Raw genomic sequence first — 19,779 nt, forward strand, 5'->3', positions numbered from 1 at the left:
AATGGTGTTTCTATGTTTTGTAGTTTTGTAGTAAAAAGTGTTTCCAATTACATCAACCATTTAGTAGGCATTGCCTGCTAGTAATTGGTTAAAATCACAATGCACAAGCGATGATGTTATTGGAAACACTTGTATCCCTCTGTCTTTTTTTCCACAAAATGCGTCATTTTCACATATGCTATGACTAAAAGACAAAAGCGTGTTTGGGAAATAAAGACATGCATGGTTTTAAAAAGGTATTGATAATATGTCATTCAGTACAGACATTTGTAATTGGCTTAACTTGCACTGTCCTGCTGTTCAACGTACCCCATTCCCAGGGTAAGTTGTGCCGAGAGACCACTATTTTTGGACAAACACAAATTCAGATTATTTCCAGTGATACACAACATACTGAAATAATCTCAGCAAAAAAAGAAACATCCTCTCACTGTCAATTGCGTTTATTTTCAACAAACTTAAAATGTGTAAATATTTGTATGAACATAGCAAGATTCAACAACTGAGACATAAACTGAACAAGTTCCACAGACATGTGACTAACATAAATGGAATAATGTGTCCCTGAACAAAAGGGGGGGGGGGGGGGGTAAAAATGACAAGTAACAGTCAGTATCTGGTGTGGCCACCAGCTACATTAAGTACTGCAGTGCATCTCCTCCTCATGAACTGCACCAGATTTGCCAGTTCTTGCTGTGAGACGTTACCCCAATCTTCCACCAAGGCACCTGCAAGTTCTCTGACATTTCTGGGGGGAATGGTCCAAGCCCTCACCCTCCGATCCAACAGGTCCCAGATGTGCTCAATTGGATTGAGATCCGGGCTCTTCGCTGGCCATGGCAGAACACTGACATTCCTGTCTTGCAGGAAATCCCGCACAGAACGAGCAGTATGGCTGGTGGCATTGTCATGCTGGAGGGTCATGTCAGGATGAGCCTGCAGGAAGGGTACCACAGCATTGAGATTGCCTGCAATGACAACAAGCTCAGTCCGATGATGCTGTGACATACCACCATTTGGATTTTTACGAATTATCTTTGAAAGACAGGGTCCTGATTAAGGGACGTTTAGATGTAGATATCTTTGTTAGAAAAAACACTATATTTCCCTTGACGGAGTGATGCTTAATGTAAAAAAGGGCTCAACTTACCCCAACTCCCCTAATGGTCACCGAAATGAGTGAGCCATGAACACCACAGTAATTGCTCTCCGTCCATGTCTGCTCCACCAAGCGCAACACATCAACCCAACCGGCCACACCTCTGTATATTTGCGTTGTTATTTTGAGGATAGGGTAGAATATGGCTGTCTGTATTTCATAGTTTTCACTACTTCACCCCCTGTGTAATGCTTACCTTTGCTGGTTGACAGTCTGCAAAAAAAATCTCCCTTTCATTGATGCAGAGGAAAACACGACCTGCAATGCAAAACATTCAGGAGGACATACTGTAGCCTACGTGTTTAGTAGGGTTATTACTGCTTTGCTTTATCTTGGCCAGGTCACAATTGTAAATGAGAACTTGTTCTCAACTTGCCTACCTGGTTAAATAAAGGTGAAATAAAAAAAATAAAAATAAATATTCTGGAGTATATCTACTTTCTTGTGTGATTTGATGGTATTTTTCCCACTGTTTGATTCTGCGATCCTTTCCCTCTCCTAATTCATTCAGATGAGTGTTCGGTGTTCATTTCCTTGTCATTTCTGTCATTGACTCTCTCTCTTTTTTCTCTCTCTCTCTCTCTCTCTCTCTCTCTCTCTCTCTCTCTCTCTCTCTCTCTCTCTTCTCTCTATGTCACACACACACTCTTACACAGACACTCATACAACTCACATACACAGAGAGAGAGAGAGAGAGAGAGAGAGAGAGAGATCCCATATCATTTGAATTGAAGCATCCTGGAAAGCGTGTGCTAGTGGGGTTGCTTTATGAGTGAATCACATGGTGTCAAAACGTAGTGCCTGAAATTTAATCAAGAACGAGATTAAAGTGGATGTGTGTTATTTTCAACTTCTCCACAGCACAGCCATTTGTCAAAGTCAAGACTGTTATTGCTTTGGACCCTCCGTTATCCGCTCCCTTTCGAAATAGTAGTCAGAGCGTTGTGTAGAACAAGGCAGTCTTCCAGCAGACAGAGGCATTCTCTCTCTGAGATGCTGCCTGGGAGACTGTCTGCAAAACCCACACACTGGAACGATCTGAGATTAACTTCTTGAAGGCTTTACAGTACTAGGGATGGTCATTTGAAATCATTTCACTTTGCAAATAATATCATATAATTTTTTCAGATATCCAACAGAGTTGAAAATGCATAGTCACACAACTGATTAAATACTAACGTCCGTTTGGATATTCAAATAACAGTGCCCATCCTTAGTGTACAGTATACACTGGGAGTACAAATCATTAGGAACACATTCCTAATATTGTGTTGCACCTCCCCTTTTGCCCTCAGAACAGCTTCAATTTGTCAGGGCAGGGACTCTACAAGGTGTCGAAAGCGTTCCACAGTTGTGTCAAGTTGGCTGGATGTCCTTTGGATGGTGGACCATCCTTGATACACACAGGAAACTGTTGAGGGTGAAAAACCCTGCAGCGTTGCAGTTGTTGACACCCTCAAACCGGTACTCCTGGCACCTACAACCACACCTCGTTCAAAGGCACGTCAATCTTTTGTCTTGCCCATTCACCCTCTGAATTGTCTCAAGGCTTAAAAGTACTTCTCTAACCTGTCTTCTTCTCTTTCATCTACACTGATTTGGATTAAACAGGTGACAGCAACAAGGGATCATAGCATGGTCAATCTGTCATGGAAAGAAAAACGATTTAATACATTTTAGAATAAGGCTGTAACATAACAAAATGTGGAAAAAATGAAGGGGTCTGAATACTTTCTGAATGCTTGGTACATACTTACCCTACATAACCAAAAGTATGTGGACAGGTGGTCGTAGAAAAGCTCATTCTATAATAATGGACATTGGTCCCTGCTTTGCTGCTATTACAGCCTCCAGTCTTCTTTCCACTAAATGTTGGAACGCTGCGGGGACTATGGCTTCCATTCAGCCATAAGAGCATGGGCTCCCAAGTGGTGCAGCGGTCTAAGGCACCGCATCTCAGTATAAGAGGTGTCACTACAGTCCCTGGTTCAAATTCAGGCTGTATCACATCTGGCCGTGACCTAGACTCCCATAGGGTGGTGCACAATTGGCTGGGGTAGGCAGTCATTGTAAATAAGAATTTGTTCTTAAATGAATTGCCTAGTTAAATAAAAATACATTTTTTAGTGAGGGCAGGCACTGATGTTGGATTATTAGGCCTGGCTCGCAGTCAGCATTCCAATTGATCCCAAAGGTGTTCGATGGGGTTGAGGTCAGGGCTCTGCGCAGGCCAGTTAAGTTCTTCCACACCGGTCTGGACAAACAATTTCAATATTAATTTTCACATGAAATATATAGCTTTGTGATTGAGACCACAACAACAACAAAATCCAAATAGTAATGACAAAGACAAATTATTTGAAAATGAAAATGTGGATTTTTTCAATCTATAGATCATAAAATTCTAAATTATGTATAGGCTACACAAAATGCATACATGCACGCAGTTATAGCCTGTCTTCAAGCACAATATAGTTAGGCTGTAGCATCTATGCAACTTTCCCATTCAGATAGATGGTTGTCTACTGCTAGCCAGCTAGCCAACCTGTGTGAGGGTGACTTATTTGACACAGCCTCTCTCTCTCCTTCGCCTCCTCTCTCAGCAGTGACCTGCCTGGCCTTTGGCAATGAAGCGCTGCACACACAGGCTCCATGGTCAAATCTTGGAATCTCCCTGTGTGTATATTAGACGTCTGTAATGTGTTTCCATTATGAAACAATGCTAGAATAATTGTCTTTGCTGGCATTTAGCTAACAGGTTTGTTCAGGGCTATTGGCAGGCATATCCATCATTGCCCCCCACCCCCCGCCAGACACACTGTGAGCGTGTGGCAGGAGAGCGAGCGGTCTGCAAAGATCAATATACTTCTATATAAGGGGAATTACCCCCAACTGGGTGAGAGACTTGCCTTTGCCTATCACCATCCTTTTTTAAAATTCCCATTCTCTTTCCTTTGCATTTAAGAGGGACAGAAATGGGGCCTTTGGGACTGTGGAATATATGTACATATTACTACAGCCAGATCGATACAGACTTAAATAGTTCTCTATACTTTTCATTGTTTTACTAGTGGTTTGTCCTCTTCCTCCTTTTCCTCCCCTGCTCCTCATCTTCTCCTTCCTCTTCCTGTTAAAGGATTGGAAGGAGTATCACTCAGGCAGGACCATAGCACGGCTATTTGGGGGCGCATGTAAATAAATCAATAGATTCAAAGCAATTTAATCACGTATCGAATATGACATCAACATTCAAAATGCTCCTCGTCTCATGAAGACAGACTGGCTGGTGGGGACGGGCAGGTAATACTGTTGTAGCCACTCCTTGATTCCTAGAGAGACACCAGCACTTCGAGACAATAGTATTCCCCTGTAATTATCTTTTCCCCCCAATACATTTCTTCATCATGTTTTGAAGATGTCTGTATTTATGTAGTTTTACAGGCCTACATCTTCTATGCACACTAATATAAAAATATATATTTTTATTTTTATTGGTCACCTTCAGAACTTCCTAGATATTACTTTTTCGACCCCTTGACCTGTATGTATGAGAGGGTCCCAGAGCCAATTGATGATGATAATGATGGTGATCCTCTTAGCAGCCGCTTACTTGGAGATTAAAAAGGGACACTGAGGAAGATCCTCCTCTTTCCATCTCTCTCTTCATCCCCTTTTTCTACTCAGCCTTTTTGTTTTGAATAGTTCGAGTCACGGCACTTCATTAGTAAGGAAGAAGTAAGGAGAGGAGGAGGCAGAGGAGGAGGGGGGTGGTTGTGGGTGAGGTAAGCAGGCACGTGGCACTTCACTTGACAAGTATACTAATTACTCCTGTTCAGCAGAGGAACTGGAGTCAGACCTTACTGCAGTCTAATGGGCTGACCCATGGAGATCTCTGTATGGTATAGCCAGCCTAGCCTCAATACACACACACACACACACACACATACACACACACACACACACACACACACACACACACACACACACACACACACACACACACACACACACACACACACACACACACACACACACACACACACACACACTCTCATTTCACTGCTATCAGGTGGAAGCGGATCAGTTCTGCCCCAGTAACCCCTTTTGGAGCTCTGCTCCTCACCACACCACACCAGCAAACGAATGGCAGGAGGAAAGAAACAATTTAAGAAAAAAACAGATTTCTCTCTCTCTCTGTCTCTCGTCTTATTTTTAAAGCGGGGGGATAAATTTAAAAGGAGTAAATTGGAAAATCAAATGAGGGCTTTAGGCAACCGTGGAGATTTGCAGAGCTGTCCGCTGGTGTCTAGGAGGCTCATCCATCATGTCCCACAAGTAGTCAATTCCTCTAGTATCTGTAAATGTTTTCAGATATTAGCCAATTTATATGCTCCGAGATTCATCATGGAAAATCAGCTTTAGCAGTGCACATTATCAGGACCCGTCTCTCCCCTGCTCCATGAAGTTTGATGAATGAGAGCCCCTCCACAGCTCAATGGCTTGTGTATGGGAACGATGAAGGGGGGCTTGGATGAAGGTGGGGGGATATGCAGGGCTGGGTTGTCATGCGTCTCCCATCTCCCATGGAAAAAAATCTTCTTTTTTTCCATTAATAAACAAACTTGCGGAGGAACTCATCAGTGTCGGGGGCAATAACGATCGTCATTGGTTATTGTGTATTACGGTCCTCCCTCAACAAATGTTGCCTTCTAATGAGCTTTCCTGTAATTAATGACTTTTTCACCCTACTGGAAACAAGGGGACCGACGATACAATGACATGAGAGTAAGGAGTGTGAAATCAAGCAAGGTTACGTTGTTGTGTTTACAGCACCGAGCTACTTACCTGGTAGCTTTTTGTTGTGTGTTTGAAGCTCTATTAAAAGGGATGTTGTGTTGTTTGTTAACACTAGCTGTTTTCTGTAGCAAATCCCAATGGGAGGTGAAGCGTTTGCTTCTAAATTCTCTTCTTCTCTCCTGCTCCTCAGATGTTGACGATATGATACCGCAGTCAGAATGTATGCCAACATGGGACAATTACAATACATTTGGTGTATATTTACATGGTGCAAAGGCATGCTGCAGGGCTTTGTTCTCTGCATGTGAGGCTGGAACATTGTGTTTGAGAGTGTGTAGTATATGAATGTGTGTGTGTCTCTCTCGCTCGCTCGTCCAGTGCAGCGCACGGTGGACTCTTTAATAGCATGCTGATGTTAGAGGAAGGCTGCAGCGACGCGAGGGAGAGAGCCAGGGATGCTGTGCCATGTTGTTATTTACTGCCGTGTGGCAGGCGATTCCCGGCCTACAAATGGCATTAGGGCCTGTGATGAATGAGCATTAGGGTAAAGTCATTTTAAAGGCAGCCTGATTTATTAGCGGCCTGGTCTTCAATTTTCATCAGGTCAATGATTGGCTGAAACTCCACAATGTCAGCTCCAAGGTCACGTGAAAAAAGGCCAAGAAAAAAACCTTTGTGCTTATCATGGCTACACTAAATAATATAGAATAAATAACAAGATGGAGGGAGAGCGTGTACTAGTCCGTTCGGGGCTCAAGCTAAACTGTGCTTGTGTTAGTGCCGTGTTATATGAGAGACCAGAATGTAGTGGTGTCAACCTCCGATTATGAGCACTAGTACGACAAGCTTTAATGATGCTGCTTAATGTCAGGTTTATTACACACTACTGTTTGCAGAAGCAGCATCAAATCTATAAAACTACCATCAAGTCTATAAAACTACCATTAAATCCATAAAACTACAATTAAAGCTATATAACTACCAGCAAATCTATAAAACTACCATCAAATCTATGAAACTTCCATTACATCTATAAAACTACCATCAAATCGATAAAACGTCCATTATATCTATAAAACTACCATTAAATCTTTAAAACTACCATTAAATCTATAAAACTACCATTACATCCATAAATCTACCATTAGAAACAGCATCAAATCTATAAAACTACCATTAGAAGTAGCATCAAATATATCAAACTACCATTAAATCTATAAAACTACCATCAAATCTATAAAACTACCATCACATCTATAAAACGACCATTAGAAGTAGCATAAAATCTATAAAACTACCATTAGAAGCAGCATCAAATCTATAAAACTACCATTAAATCTATAAAACGACCATTACATCTATAAAACTACAATTAGAAACAGCATAATCTATAAAACTACCATTAGAAGCAGCATCAAATCTATAAAACTACCATTAGAAGCAGCATCAAATCTATAAAACTACCATTACATCTTTTAAACTACCTTTAGATGCAGCATCAACTCTATAAAACAACAATCAAATCTATAAAGCTACCATTAAATCTATAAAACTACCATTAAATCTTTAAAACCACAATCAAATCTGTTAAACTACCATCAAATCTATAAAACTACAATTAGAAGCAGCATAAAATCTATAAAACTACCATCAAATCTGTAAAACTACCATTAAAAGCATCATAAATCTACAAAACGACCATTAGAAGCAGCATCAAATTTATAAAACTTCCATCAAATCTTTAAAACTACCATTAGAAGCAGCATCAAGTCTATAAAACTATCATTAAATCTTTTAAACTACCATAAAATCAATTAAACTACCATCAGGAGCAGCATCAAATCTATAAAACTACCATCAATTCTATATAACTAACATCAAATGCATAAAACTACCATCAAATCTATAAAACTACCATTAAATCTTTAAAACTACCATTAAATCTATAAAACTACCATTACATCCATAAATCTACCATTAGAAACAGCATCAAATCTATAAAACTACCATTAGAAGTAGCATCAAATCTATCAAACTACCATCAAATCTATCAAACTACCATTAAATGTATAAAACTACCATCAAATCTATAAAACTACCATCACATCTATAAAACGACCATTAGAAGTAGCATAAAATCTATAAATCTACCATTAGAAGCAGCATCAAATCTATAAAACAACCATTAGAAGCAGCATCAAACCTATAAAATGACCATTAGAAGCAGCATAAAATCTATAAAAATACCATTAAATCTATAAAATGACCATTACATCTATAAAACTCCAATTAGAAACAGCATAAAATCTATAAAACTACCATTACATCCATAAATCTACCATTAGAAGCAGCATCAAATCTATAAAACAACCATTAGAAGCACATAAAATCTATAAAACTACCATTAAATCTATAAAACGACCATTACATCTATAAAACTCCAAATAGAAACAGCATAAAATCTAGAAAACTACGATTAGAAGCAGCATCAAATCTCTAAAACTACCATCAAATCTCTAAAACGACCATTACATCTACAAAAATACCATGAAATCTATAAAAGTACCATTGCATCTGTAAAACTACCATCAAATCCCTTACACTACCATTAGAAGCAGCATCAAATCTATAAACTACCATTTGGAGCACCGTCAGATCTATAAAACTACCACTGAATCTTTAAAACTACCATTAGAAGCAACATGAAATATTTGAAACTACCATTAATTCTATGCAACTACCATTAGAAGCAGCATCAAATCTGTAAAACTACCATTAGAAGCAGCATCCAATCTATAAATCTTCCATTAGAAGCGGGAAAAATCTATCAAAATGCCATTACAGTGTGATAAGTTCCCAATAATGCAAATGTGGTGTTGTTCCTTTGATTTCCCTTCCGATTATTAGGAACAGTCGAGTAGTAACTTTGTTAAGTGAAACAAGTGTTGTTGAGGAACAATATACCACCTGGCATCATAAAGTTTGCTGCCTCATATTTCCCGCTTTTTTGATTATCCATTATCATTTGTCTTGAGGTGTCCTAACTCGAGGAGAGAGAGAGCCCTCTTTCAGCACTGGGAAGAGCAAGCGAGTGCTGCGGGGAGGGAGGTTCTGGGCTTTTTATGTGTTCTAGTGAAGACCTCTTTATAATGAGTGTTTAGGTTTAATAGAGGCTTATAGTAAGTCAAGTCTTATAAAATAACAGTCCTTTTAAGTCGACTTTACTCCATTGGACACTGTTCACTCTTCTTTTTATAAATCCCTCAAATTAGCCATCCTGTCTTCAGCACTAACTATCTATCTACACATCTCAGGTAGAGATTCCCCAGCTAGCCATGTTTTTGGAGGGGATCCATAATGCCTGAAATATGAATAGAAACATTCCTAATATTGTCAGTAATGCAATGAGTCTGTCACGACTGTATATATCATTAGAATGGTGCGCCTCAACCATTTCGTCACACAATGATACAATCCATTTAATCTGAATTAAAAATATGTATATATAAATATTTAAAGCATTTTTGCTGTTGCAGTAATAGGGAATCAATCTAGCGGCTTACAGCTCACTGATTTATAATGTTAGTGGAGCTTGAATGGAGATGAGAGATGCAAAATAGTCATCATTCATAACATAATTTACATGGGGCTCCTGTTCTCCAGAGAGAAAAATCTATGGAAAAACTCAATAGGCCAGGCAGGCTATGGACTAGGCTAGAAATACTGCACTAACGCTGGCAGCAGCATGGTCATTTATGGCAAACCTGTTCTTGGTGTCTATATACTCTGTTGATCCTCCTTCTTTGTATCTCCCCAGTCAATGTTACATTTCTGAAAGGTTTGTGATGGATATTTGGATTGGAGCATTGCTGGGACTGGGATGACTTACCATAGCTTGTGTGTTGTGTTCTGTCCTCTCTTTCTCTCTGCCCTACTCACAGCCTCCAAGCATGTCCTCAACAGCATGCTACAGGAGTCATCTTTGATTCCAGACCAGTCTTTAGCCACTCACGTCTACCAGGTAGTGGGTGAGGTACACGTTTGTATAGCAGATTACAATATAATCACTCAGTGTAATATAAAAATATAAATGCATCAATTTGAAAGAGGAAAAGGAAATCAGCCAATTGAAATAAATTCATTAGGCCCTAATCTATGGATTTAACATGACTGGGAATACAGATATGCGTCTGTTGGTCAAAGATACCTTTAAAAAAAAAGTATGGCCGTGGATCAGTTAGTATCTGGTGTGACCACCATTTGCCTCATGCAGAGCAACACATCTCCTTTGCATAGAGTTGATCAGGCTGTTGATTTTGGCTTGTGGAATGTTGTCCCAGTCCTCTTCAATGGCTGTGCAAAGTTGCTGGATAATGGCGTGAACTGGCACACATTGTTGTACAAATAGATCCAGAGCATCCCACACATGCTCAATTGGTGACATTTCTGGTGAGTATGCAGGCCATTTTTGATGTCGTCCAGAACAAACGTATCTGATTCAACACATTGAGGACTTGTTGTTTAGTTAACAAGTCAAATCAGGTGTCCTTGTCCGGCGCTACGAGCACGCAGATGAGCTTCCCTAAGACAATTTGTGCAGAAATGTTTTGGTTGTGCAAACCCACCGTTTCATCGGTTGTCCTGGTGGCTGGTCACAGACGATCCTGCAGATGAAGATGCCGGATATGGAGGTCCTGGGCTGGCGTGCTTACACATGGTCTGCAGTGGTGATGCTGGTTGGATGTACTGCCAAATCCTCTAAAACGTCAGAGGTGTCTTATGGTAATTAACATAAGCCACCTCTGTCGTTTTAGACGGAAGTTTTATTCTCTGGCAACAGCTCTGGTGGACATTCTTGCAGTCAGCATGCCAATTGCATGCTCCCTCAACTTGAGACATCTGTGGCATTGTGTTGTGTGACAAAACTGCACATTTTAGTGTGGCCTTTTATTGTCCCCGGCACAAGGTGCACCTGTGTAATGTTGATGCTGTTTAATCACCTTCTTGATATGCCACACCTGTCAGGTGGATAGATTATCTTGGCAAAGGAAAAATGGTCACTGAAAGGGATGCAAACAAAGTTGTGCATATGAAAAGTTTCTGTGATCTTTTATTTCAGCTCATGTAACATGGGACCAACACTTCACATTTTACGTTTATTTTTGTTCAGTGTAAAAATATGTGTTTTTGGAAATGAATCCATACAGTTTCTTTCTCATGACTACTGAGCTATTGCAGCCAAGTTTTGCATGTGTGGGTAAAACTTTGAAATATTAAACATGACTCGTTATTTGTATTATTTAGTTTGACCTTGCCTTGTACTCCCAGGTTGTAAGCTGTTCATTCATAATTGGCTCCTGAACGTTTGCAGTTTACAACTGGCCTGCAGACTAAGCATCAAGCTCACGTTTACTAATAAAGTCACGTCAGAGCCGCCGGTCACGCCTGCCAATCCGCCACTATGTGTCTCCCGTGTTTTCTCCCCATCCCAGATTCCCCGACACTGTTTAACGGGTGTGTGGGCTTTTTTCCTCCCGCTGCCTGCGCGCTATAATATTTATTCCCCCTCTTTTCAGTGCACAATAAATGACTGCTGTTATGGACCACTGGTAGACTGCATCAAAGAGTATCCTTTCCCATAAAATGTTAAGCCTGAAATTGACGAGCAGCTATTGAAGGGGATGAGATGTCTGGCTTCACCTGACATAAAAGTTCTGCTTCTGAGGGGAGGTGTTTCATCCTGCCTGCACCCTGCCATCCTCGTTGCAGGGGGTGGAAGAGAGGATGAGGCTGATGCAAATGCATCTCTCTTGTTCACAGAGTGAATCAGGCCCAATGTTCTATGCCACAGGAAGAGGACAGGCATGTTATTCACAACCATTTTGATTTTCTTCCGATGGGTTATGTGGCTCTTAAAATTTGTCAACTCCAATCACAATAGAACAAAGGGATAGACAGGGGGCTACTGTTTTTTAAGTCAAAGTTTAAGATGCATTATAAAGGTTTTGTGTAATTTCAGCCAGCAGTTTTGAAAGTACCGCTCACGAGCCTAAACGGGTCCCCAAAAATGATGCACAATTGTGTACAACGTCATCCATTTTGAATGATATGTTGCATTCTCCAAACAACAAAGAATTGTATATTATGTTACGAATTCCAATTTGTACAATATGTTACGAATTTGTAAGCGCTTAAGATCCCTTTAAATGTCTTTAAGCAAAGTCGGAATTGTTTTGGTCCCCTGAAAATGTGAGTGTATGAGTGAGCAGCAATGGACTACATTTAATATGGTTTAGGAAAATATTACTGTCTGGCATTAGAAAGATGTACTCTACTGCCATTATGCTCAGTTGACCATTTCCCTGTTAGCCTGCCTGCTCAGTGAAGAGACCAGTCTGAGAGTTATCAGCACCATGGAGAGTTCTTGACATGTCACTGCCACATGAAATACAGCTCTCATAGCTACTACTCTCTCTACTCTTACTCTTTCTCTCTTGGTCACTCTCTTTTCTCGCAGGTCTCTCTCTCTCTCTCTCTCTGTCCGTCAGTCTAGCAGTGCAGATCTCGTGATCAGAGGGCTGGAGATGGGAAGTCATAGGCTGTCAATGCCAGGTCATCACCACCAGCACTTCTTCTCCCTTTCCCTCTCTCCCAGATTGGAGAGCTTGGGTTGGGGCAGCAAGCGGCCAGAGTGGGAGTCTATTTGGCTATTTAGGGGCAAGCAGCTGGGGACTGCTATGTTTGCTGGGGGGCAAGAATGGGGTTGGGTGAGAAGGGAGGGGTAGTTCTCTGTTCACAGGCAGTCAACCCTGTCCTACCTTGGCCTCCATCCTCATCCCTCTCTTTACCTTCCTTTCACAATCCTCCCTCCAGTGTCAACTCACATTCACTCAGTCTGCCACGGCCAGTTCATGAAAACCGCCCCACTCCTATGTCCTTTTGGAACGGCTCCATGTGGACATCAGAAGATTGGCTCTGATGTGTGTGCCACTCAGAGTATGCATGTATTAATCACAAGTGTTTTTGAGTGATTTGTGTGTGTGTGTGTGTGTGGGGGGGGGGGGGGGGGGTTAACGCCTGAAGGAGTTTTATCAGTTTTCCAAAAAGCAAATGATGCATGTTATCTGCCCCTTAATGAATGCAGAATGCTTTCCACGGTGTCTACCACAGTTTCCCTTGATTCACAATGGCATTTATTCTCAAGGCACATTATTGTTTTGAGTTTTTTTTCCTTTAGGGAAATTAGAAACACAGTTCAGGGGCTGTATGCATTTTGACAAATTGGCAAAATTAGCATTTGTTCTAGATTTTTGTTTTCTCTGAAAGTTCTGTCTCTTGTTGCTGTATTTGAATATGAAGATTTGTTGTTAAAGTTGAACTTGATGAATGACCTTAAAACCCCTGCTCAGATTATGTACTGGCTAATATTGTGATGGCAGGAGCATATGATATGCATATCAAGCACAGAGCTTAGCAGGAGAGACCTGATATTAGATGTCTGATCCGTTATGTGATGGGTAACTTCCGTTCCTGTACCCCACACAGACACATACACGCGCATTCTTAACTCCCGCTCACACTCACATTGTTGCCACAGCAACCCTTTAACCAAGGCTTGCCATTTCTATAGCAACCCAATAGACAGGTAAAAAAGTCATTTTTGCAGTGGAAATTTATAGATTTGGAGGGAAGCTTAATTCACCCTCGAATGCAGTTTCATGTATCATTCATGAGCGGTGAATGCTGTATAAATACAATGTTTCATGTTGTGAGTCATACTTCAAAATGAGCTTAAGACTACAACACTATGTGCTTGATTTTATCTAGACTAGAGGGACATCAGTGTTTGTCCTTTGAAAAGTGAATGAAAGTTGCTGAGTGTTGGTGGGTTTCTGTAACCTTTCACCCATAGTGCTATTGGCCAGGAGGCGGACGTGCTCCAACGTGACAAGCTGAAGGAGAGAAACCTGTCCTTAGGTAAAACTACACCTCTCTCACACACAGTCTCTCACACACCACAACAGTTAGCTAAGGTAATCTGTCCCTGCATTGATTCTGTTCTCAGGGGGAGAGTTAAAAAGGGAACGTGGACATGATTGATGTAGTGGGTGGTATCTCCCATTGATTTACTTACAACCATGAGCTGTGTTATCTAATACCCTGTATGTTTAATTCATGCACTCACCCAGTATGAATATTTGATCAAATAAGAGCTTCAAATATACAGGCCTAATGTTTGATCCTCTCAGGTTTCCCCACTCAACCCGTTTCATTTACAACATTTGACAAAATGGTCACTTTCTGACCAGATAGATTTTACGATTGATTACCTTCACCTCCTGCCTCCTGGATGAGAGAGGAGGAACATGGAGATGTATATGTTATTATAATATTGATGCTGTTTAAATGGTCATCTGCAGTAGGAAGACATTATGGTCTTAAAAAGTAGTCAGTTGTAGTCTCATGAACAGACTATTAATCCAATAAAAAAAATATTTAAAAAAATGCTTATTTAACACCAACACATTGCTGAATTCATCTTGTGTAACATGTGGTTTCAATGTTCTAATAGCTAATAAGCTTAGTCAGTTTTCAGCCATAATCACACGGTTGACCATGTGAATTGGTCATTTCCCCTCCAGCAACAATAGAGGCTTTTCAAACGTGTCTTCTAGGTTAGTGTTGCCCTCCCCCCTAACACTATTGTCTTGTCCAGAGGCTCTATGTCAAGGTAGTGAGTGTCCAGGTGTGAAATTTCACCCCATCCCCTAGATCAGATGAGTGATGAAGAAAACAAGTCATTCCCCCGTCATTAAGACGACATTATTTATTTGGGCCGGCGGTGCTGACCTTTCTCCAGGCCTGCGTGGAGTACTGTTCGAAAACTGTCAGAGTTTGGGGGCCATGGAGGCAGCCCTGCCTCACGACACCCGGCCTGATAAATGGATTGGAAATAAGCTCCCCGACAGTGGGGACGGACCATTAATTTTAATCAAAGGTGGTGTAAAAAGGCGATCAGCCTCGCATGACAATGTCAACAGCCCGGTAGGTGTTAGGAGAGAGACCACACCACACAGCCCCTCCACCACCACTATGGACCTCTGGGTGGAGGCTGCTTGCCACAGACCTTCGCTTCTCCTCTTTCAACCCCCCACCCCACACCTTCCCTCTCCCCCTCTCTGGCCCATTAGTCGAGCTTGGCTGGCTACGAAGAGGCAGGCCTCCGGAATTGAATGACCTGGTCAGCCTGAGATTTAATGGAGAAATCAGGTGTTGGGCGGATAATGGCCGAAGCGCGCCAGGAGTCAAGGACAATGGCTGCGGCCCGTGCAGGCAGGGGTCAGGCTCACAGCAGCTATAATGCCAACCCTTGTCTGTCCCCTTTATGCTTTATGAAGCTCCACCAACCCATCTACTGCTGAAGCTAGTGGAGAGTGGAGTAACTACCAGGCTTTATAGACATTCTGCAGTGGTTCCGCAGTAAGTGTCAGATATAGTTAATGGTTTCACTGTTTCCTGCTGTCCTAGGCTGTGTCTCGGTGCTTTTGCAACTGAGCTTTTGTTATCACTGCTGTGGTGGTAAAGAAAGGCATCTTGGGTCAAATATGCTGGTAAGTGTGAAATGGCAACTGGGGCTATGAAGGGTCAATCTGGAGAAATTAGAATCTAAGGTAAAACATGTGAGTACATAAAACATACACTGTAGGTTGTCACCAAATAAGTGCCCATGTTTCTTTATCTCTATGATATGTTCAAATGCCAAAATGACTGTGATTGCTGTAGATGAAACCAACTGTGAACCAAATGTTATGACAAAGACGCCTGACATTATCCTGGAGGTGCCAATTGGTACGTCTCAATTTACATTATTAATGTCAATGATTTTATTTCATTTTGATGTGTAAATACTATGGTCAGTTGGCTATGATAGCTAGTCTTTTACAGTTCTCTTGAATATTTACAAGGGTGTGAAGCCTTTCTCGTAACAATACACATTTCCTTCCATGCTAGTTGCCATTCTAGTTGATATCACTGAAAAGCTTAAAAGTTAATAGCACAAAAATGTCACGTCTCCTCCAAATGCTAGTTGTGTGACTTGCCAGATTACACTGGCTGATTGTTGCAGTCTACAATATAATACGTTAATACAGTGTGCTTGTGTTTTTTATTATAATGGGCCGATAGACACTCAAAAGCACTGTTCTCAATTGGAAACATCTTATCTTGAGGTTAGACCAGGGTAAATCCACAGATCTGACTATCCTACGACCTTTGTGTTTTCTTGTTTCAGCTGTGGAAGGCCATATCGTCCACTGGATTGAGAGAGGGCCTTGTTTGGGCATGACCACAGCCATTGCACCTACCTGAACAAGCAGTTCTGGAGCTACTGGAAAAGGTATGTCTTCTCATTGAAATACATGTTGCATCACCAAACCTACTACTATGCTTGCAATACACTTCCTAACATCTCCCAAACATTCCCTTTTCATACCCTAACCCCTTTTAAAGTCTTCTGAAGGCAGGTCATATAGTTGTGTTTAAGACAACTTCCTTCCAATGCAGGCTACAAACCTCCACACAGTGTAACATGACGCACTTCCTCCCAAAGAGGCTCAACGTATGAACATACATTACAACACTAGTCACATCCATCCTGGTCCTGGGGTCTGAATGAACATACATGTAGTAGGACTACATTACAACACTAGTCACATCCATCCTGGTCCTGGGGTCTGAATGAACATACATGTAGTAGGACTACATGACAACACTAGTCACATCCATCCTGGTCCTGGGGTCTGAATGAACATACATGTAGTAGGACTACATGACAACACTAGTCACATCCATCCTGGTCCTGGGGTCTGAATGAACATACATGTAGTAGGACTACATTACAACACTAGTCACATCCATCCTGGTCCTGGTGAACATCTGAATGAACATCCATCCTGGTCCTGGGGTCTGAATGAACATAGTAGGACTACATTACAACACTAGTCACATCCATCCTGGTCCTGGGGTCTGAATGAACATACATGTAGTAGGTCCTGGGTCTGAATGAACATACATGTAGTAGGACTACATTACATGACACTAACACACATCCATCCTGGTCCTGGGGTCTGAATGAACATACATGTAGTAGGACTACATTACAACACTAGTCACATCCATCCTGGTCCTGGGGTCTGAATGAACATACATGTAGTAGGACTACATTACAACACTAGTCACATCCATCCTGGTCCTGGGGTCTGAATGAACATACATGTAGTAGGACTACATTACAACACTAGTCACATCCATCCTGGTCCTGGGGTCTGAATGAACATACATGTAGTAGCACTACATGACAACACTAGTCACATCCATCCTGGTCCTGGGGTCTGAATGAACATACATGTAGTAGGACTACATTACAACACTAGTCACATCCATCCTGGTCCTGGGGTCTGAATGAACATACATGTAGTAGGACTACATTACAACACTAGTCACATCCATCCTGGTCCTGGGGTCTGAATGAACATACATGTAGTAGGACTACATTACAACACTAGTCACATCCATCCTGGTCCTGGGGTCTGAATGAACATACATGTAGTAGGACTACATTACAACACTAGTCACATCCATCCTGGTCCTGGGGTCTGAATGAACATACATGTAGTAGGACTACATTACAACACTAGTCACATCCATCCTGGTCCTGGGGTCTGAATGAACATACATGTAGTAGCACTACATTACAACACTAGTCACATCCATCCTGGTCCTGGGGTCTGAATGATCCACATGAACATACATGTAGTAGGACTACATTACAACACTAGTCACATCCATCCTGGTCCTGGGGTCTGAATGAACATACATGTAGTAGGACTACATTACAACACTAGTCACATCCATCCTGGTCCTGGGGTCTGAATGAACATACATGTAGTAGGACTACATTACAACACTAGTCACATCCATCCTGGTCCTGGGGTCTGAATGAACATACATGTAGTAGGACTACATTACAACCTAGTCACATCCATCCTGGTCCTGGGGTCTGAATGAACATACATGTAGTAGGACTACATTACAACACTAGTCACATCCATCCTGGTCCTGGGGTCTGAATGAACATACATGTAGTAGGACTACATTACAACACTAGTCACATCCATCCTGGTCCTGGGGAATGAACATACTAGGAATGAACATCACATCCATGTCTGAATGAACATACATGTAGTAGGACTACATTACAACACTAGTCACATCCATCCTGGTCCTGGGGTCTGAATGAACATACATGTAGTAGGACTACATTACAACACTAGTCACATCCATCCTGGTCCTGGGGTCTGAATGAACATACATGTAGTAGGACTACATGACAACACTAGTCACATCCATCCTGGTCCTGGGGTCTGAATGAACATACATGTAGTAGGACTACATTACAACACTAGTCACATCCATCCTGGTCCTGGGGTCTGAATGAACATACATGTAGTAGGACTACATTACAACACTAGTCACATCCATCCTGGTCCTGGGGTCTGAATGAACATACATGTAGTAGGACTACATTACAACACTAGTCACATCCATCCTGGTCCTGGGGGTCCTTGAGAACTTCTCAGAGCTGGCTGCCTCGCTGTGGCTCGATTGTTTTTCCAGAGTGCACAACACATTGTTTAAGAATGGAAACAGAGTAACATAAGGGTGATTAATCCCGTACATCTGTTGTCATAAGAACCCCTTGACAGGAACGAGAGACGGGGGGCTGGATGGTCCCACACTGGGGAGGAACAGAGGCGTGCTGCCCGTCTCATGTAATGGCCCCTCTGTCAGACCTCAACCACAATGCAACATACATGCAGTACAGGACCTCTTGTCATTGTCTCGGAGTAGCACTTGCACTCCAGGCATCTGCCAGGGAGTCTCTGAGAGGGAAGCCTGGCCCAGGACATCTCCCTCGAGGAGGATACAAAGTTTGAAAACAAACTGTAGCTGCAGTAAAGGGGAAGGGAGGTGAGGTATGTGGGGGTGTAAACAGCTGTTTGTGGATTCAGCTTTCTCAGAAGTGAAAAGTATTTTCTTATTGTATACAGCAAATGTACAAATGGTGCTCAAGGAGAAATGCTTAGTCCTTGGGTTGTACTGGTGAAATGATTGATGATGTGTACCGGAGCGTCATTCACAGCGTTGTGGCTCATATAACCTATAGCATCCCCACTCACTCGCCCTGTGGCCATCAGAGGCTTCTCCTACTCCCTCACCTTGGTGATGGCTTCCGTAGAGCCTGGCACCATGGAGACCTCACCTTGCAGTTTTAGTCACTAGGCAACCGACACAACAACCAAGTGTGCTTGTGTGTCAGGGCATGGCAGAAGCGAAATGAGGAACCATAGCGCTCGCGCGTGGCCTCTCTCCCTCTATACTGGCCTCAACCATGGCTTCCAAACTCACTGAGCCTGAAAGGGCGACCCTACCACCCCGCTCCTGATGCTGTGGCTGCTACAGCCCCAGCCCCCTCAGCTGTGACGGCTGGCTGACACATAGTGACATGGCGGGCCAGTGCCAGGAGGTTCCAGATTCTCCATGCTGTGACCAGAGAACAGGCAGAGCCTGGCTGCATAGAGAGGCTGCAGCAGGGAGAACATAGACACAGTTGTCACTTTGTCAAAAGGTCATAATGGCAGAGTAATATGATTGGCCCTATCTGATTGCCAGTAGTGTGATAATGACAGTTATGATTGACAGCACTTTGTCAGTTTTGTATGTCTATCACAAATATAATCACTTGGATGATGTTGATGATATCA

The 19,779-nt window shown here is 42.1% G+C and overlaps 1 pseudogene; it reads left to right on the top strand.

Moving 5' to 3' along the window:
* The window catches only part of LOC115138818 (CDAN1-interacting nuclease 1-like), a 124,148-nt pseudogene that overhangs the window by 27,481 nt on the left and 76,888 nt on the right, over positions 1-19,779 (top strand).

This window comes from Oncorhynchus nerka, linkage group LG12 (genome assembly GCF_034236695.1).
Source record: "Oncorhynchus nerka isolate Pitt River linkage group LG12, Oner_Uvic_2.0, whole genome shotgun sequence".
In the NCBI taxonomy this organism is placed as follows: Eukaryota; Metazoa; Chordata; class Actinopteri; order Salmoniformes; family Salmonidae; genus Oncorhynchus; species Oncorhynchus nerka.